This window comes from Myotis brandtii, unplaced genomic scaffold (assembly GCF_000412655.1).
Source record: "Myotis brandtii unplaced genomic scaffold, ASM41265v1 scaffold507, whole genome shotgun sequence".
Taxonomy (NCBI): Eukaryota; Metazoa; Chordata; class Mammalia; order Chiroptera; family Vespertilionidae; genus Myotis; species Myotis brandtii.
Window position 1 is genome coordinate 101907 of NW_005369334.1, and position 4411 is coordinate 106317.

Below are 4411 nucleotides of genomic sequence, written 5' to 3' on the forward strand. Positions count from 1 at the left end.
GGAAGAACAGTAATTTATTTCATTTGTTAGGTCAAAAATATACAATATCTTAACAGCATCTTTCATCTTGCAAGCTGCAGTCTTCTAGCATTTCAATAAAATACCAGGCTATATTTTCTGGCTGGTGTAGCATAGAGTAACCCAGGTAAATCACATGATATCTTTATCCCTTTAATGGAAAAAAAAATGTTGCTGTTTTTCAGAAGCAAAGTTGCATGGTTTAAAAAGTTTTCATAGGACCAGTGACCATAAAAATAAAATTAATAATAAAAATATGATGGGCAGGATAATGTGCGCAATGCAAAATATGTCTAATCCTGTAGCCCCTAACCATTGTAGAAAGAGACCAATGTAATTAATTAGTTTTCTATCTGTTTTTCCCTCATGGAAAGAAAGAAAATCATAGCAAATAAGTAACTTATTTCCTGCCTCCTTGAGGATGCCTACGTCTGTTTTAACCTCATAAGCCTCCTTGTAAACATGCTGAAACAATTTTACTAGAAGGAAGATAACCAATGTAATTATATGAACATGTTTTAGCAGAGTATACTTGGTTCACCTAGACTGCTTCTCTGAAACAACTGTGGCTGTGAAGTGCAAGTTATGCATATAAATACTCCAGCTTATGTGATTAATAGAGTATAAAAACGAATCTCCATACTTAAATAGCTTCATCTAAACTCAATTAATTAGTGTTAGCCTGAGTCTCTAGAAACAAAATATGTACCAATGCTGAAAAGAAATAATTTGAAAGTTTAGAGCCCCCTAGGTATGAGAAATGTTATTTCTATGCCTGTTTTTTGCTTGTATTTTTTGGTATTATTATTATTAAACTAGAGGCCTGGTGCATGAAATTCATGCACTGGGGGGCAGGGGGTCCTCAGCCCAGCCTGCCCCCTTTCACAGTCCAGGAGCCTTCAAGGGATGCCCTACTGACAACCTCCCTCTGCAGGCTGATCAAGGGAAGGCGCCACCCCCATCACCCAGCTGCTGCTGCCACTGCCGGCCGCCAAGGTGTTTTCATCAACACGGACTCCAGTTCCTTCACCACACAAAAATGACAACTTTCTTTAGGCATTTTCAAGATGTTTCTTTCATAGGATATGGCATTTCTTTCTTTTTTTTTTAATTTTTTATCCTCACCTGAGGATATTTTTAGACCCTGCAGTCCGCAGGCCAAGGCTCTATCCACTGAGCCAAACCGGCTAGGGCAGGATATGACATTTCTTAGCCCCTCCAGCAGTGGACATTCATATTTTCCTCCAGGAGTCATGTGGAAAAACCCTAGATCACCTTCTTGAATTCTTATTACCAAAGTTATCAAGAACACTAAGAGTGGCATACAGGGAGCTTAGCCAATGAGCTGTAAGAAAAGGTGTTTCCTCTGCAGCTCATGCTCAGAGGCGGGGCTGCTGTGGCGCTTTCTCCCAGTAGTGGCGGCCTGGGCACACCCCCCTGCCTCTGGACTCCCGCATCCTCTGTGGGCCTGCAACACCCTTCTCTCTGCAGACCAGATCAACGCCACTGCGACTGGCTGGAACTGCTTCCAGTTCTCTGCGGACCCTGCTCCACCCCGTTCGCAGGCCCTGCTCCCTGCTCTCTGCGCGCCTGCTGGTGTCCTGCACCATCCATGGCTTGCCTCACCATGCAGCAATCCCTGTTCCCCTCCATCTGCGAGTGCAGATTATAAAGAAGTAATATGCAAATTAGTTCGGTTGTGACCATTATGGCTTCCTGGAAAATTTGCATATTACCTCTTTATATATATAGATTTGGTGAAATCTAAGAGCTATGATTTCTGGGAATATGTTTTGTGGGTTTTTTTGTTTGTTTGTTTTTGGGGTCTTTTTGTTTTTGGTCGATGAATGTCTTAATGTGGGACAGGAGATGGAGTACTTGCTTCCACCAATGGGAACATATCAGCAGTGGTACTATAAGATGCTGTTTTATGCATCTCTATTGTTCAACAATAGCATAACCTTCATTCTACAACTATAACAACACGTTCATAAGCCCATTACTTGACATCCACAGAATTAATCCACAATGTTTATTAATGAAGAACTTCCTCACTTCTTCTTCTAGTGCTTTCATAGAGCACAAATATATATTACGTTGATTTTCCTCCAGGAGTGATGTGGAAAAACCCTAGATCACCTTCTTGGATTCTTATTACCAAAGTTATCGAGAACACTGAGAGTGGCATACAGGGAGCTTAGCCAATGAGCTGTAGGAAAAGGTGTTTCCTCTGCAGCTCACGCTCAGAGGCTCAGAGGCGGGGCTGCTATGGTGCTGTCTCCCAGTAGTGGCGTCCTGGGCACATCCGCCTGCCTCTTGACTCCCGCTCCCTCTGTGGGCCTGCAACACCCTTCTCTCTGCAGACCAGATCATCGCCACTGCGACTGGCAGGCCCTGCTCCCTGCTCTCTGCGGGCCTGCTGGCGTCCTGCACCATCCATGGCTTGCCTCACCATGCAGAAATCCCTGTTCCCCTCCATCTGCACTTGCAGATTATAAAGAAGTAATATGCAAATTAGTTCGGTCGTGACCATTATGGCGTCCTGGAAAATTTGCATATTACCTCTTTATATATATAGATTTGGTGAAATCTAAGAGCTATGATTTCTGGGAATATGTTTTGTGGGTTTGTTTGTTTGTTTGTTTTTGGGGTCTTTTTGTTTTTGGTCGATGAATGTCTTAATGTGGGACAGGAGATGGAGTACTTGCTTCCACCAATGGGAACATATCAGCAGTGGTACTATAAGATGCTGTTTTATGCATCTCTATTGTTCAACAATAGCATAACCTTCATTCTACAACTATAACAACACGTTCATAAGCCCATTACTTGACATCCACAGAATTAATCCACAATGTTTATTAATGAAGAACTTCCTCACTTCTTTTCCTAGTGCTTTCATAGAGCACAAATATATATTACGTTGAATTATTGATGTATAACTTCCCTAAGGCTATCTATTTATTATCATTTCTTCATTATTTCCAGTCATAATAGGAGAAGAAAGGTCATTGTTTTAACTGTAGCTTACAACAAACAGAAAGTTTTTTTTATTTGATCTCTACTCAAATTTTTCATTTCTAGTGGCCCACAAAACTCATTAAAGCAGCATACTCAAATGTATTAAACTCGAGGAAACAAGTAGTCTTAATTAGACTACTAATTCCTGCTTTGGAAAAAGCTACTGGATGAGTCAACTATTTTACCAGGAAAAAACATGATCATGATTTTAAGGTTTTTTGTTTGTTTATTTGTTTTTATTTTTGTGTGTTTTTGTTTTAATTTCAACCCCAACTTATCACATTTAGGTAGACTTTTACTATACCAGCCATGGTCTTATGACCAGTGCTAAAAACAGACCATTTCTTTTTTCAATTGATCATTGTTCCATACCTATTGCTGTAACTTAAATTACTTAGTTAAAAGCACTATTGTGTGGTGAATTATTATGAAGAAAGCATTTCATAATTCACAGCTGGTAGTTTTAAAGAAAGCATTTTGGACTGAGAAGAAACATTTATAATCAGAATAAATGTTTATTCCAATGAGAGCAAACCACTGTTCCCTCCGTTATCAAAGGAACTCAATGAGATTACCCTGCTTAGAGGTGTGTGGTTATACCCCTGAAAGTGAAACGGAATTTTTGGACTGGAACCAGGATTCTTGTCCGCCAGAATCAAAGAATGAATCCACAGACAGAAAGTGGTATAGCAAAGGTGGAGATTTATTGAAGAACAAGTACAGACTCCCACATGGGGAGGGGGAAAAGGGTCCCATTGAGTTCTTTTCCCCTATGGCTTATAAAGGGTGCAGATCCTGGTGCCTTGATACCCCTCATATTGGTCACTATTCCCTTAGACTGGTTACTATAGTAACTGCTGGGCTGAAAGATTGAACCTCACATGGGACATGTGAGGTTCTCCCCCCTCCTTCCCTATTGTTTTTCTATTCCCTTTGGGCTTTCTTCCTCTCATTCTGAATGAAGGGCTTCCTTCCCTTTATTTTGTAAATATAGACCTTTTGCTGCTCCCAGCTCCCTCATTCTATGGAAATGTACCTGTTGCAGTTTTTCAGCTTCCCTATTCTATGGAAACATACCCTCTGTTGTTCTGCAGCCCTGTGCTTCCTCTATGGTCCAGTTAATTTATAGAATTTCTACAATTTCTTAAAACCTGTCTCTTTCACCCCCAAAAATTCCTGTTTCAAAAGCAAGGTTATATCAGAAGTAACCTAGTCTTTAGAGTGTCTTTGCCTGAATTAATTAGAAAGAGGTGCCTCTTTTTTCAAGAGTTTATTTATATCTGATAGAAAATTGCCATTGTAAATGGAAATTGTCAGGAGGCGGCGCAAGAAATAGAGAGTCCAGTGAATCAGAAAAGAAAGGAAAGGAAAA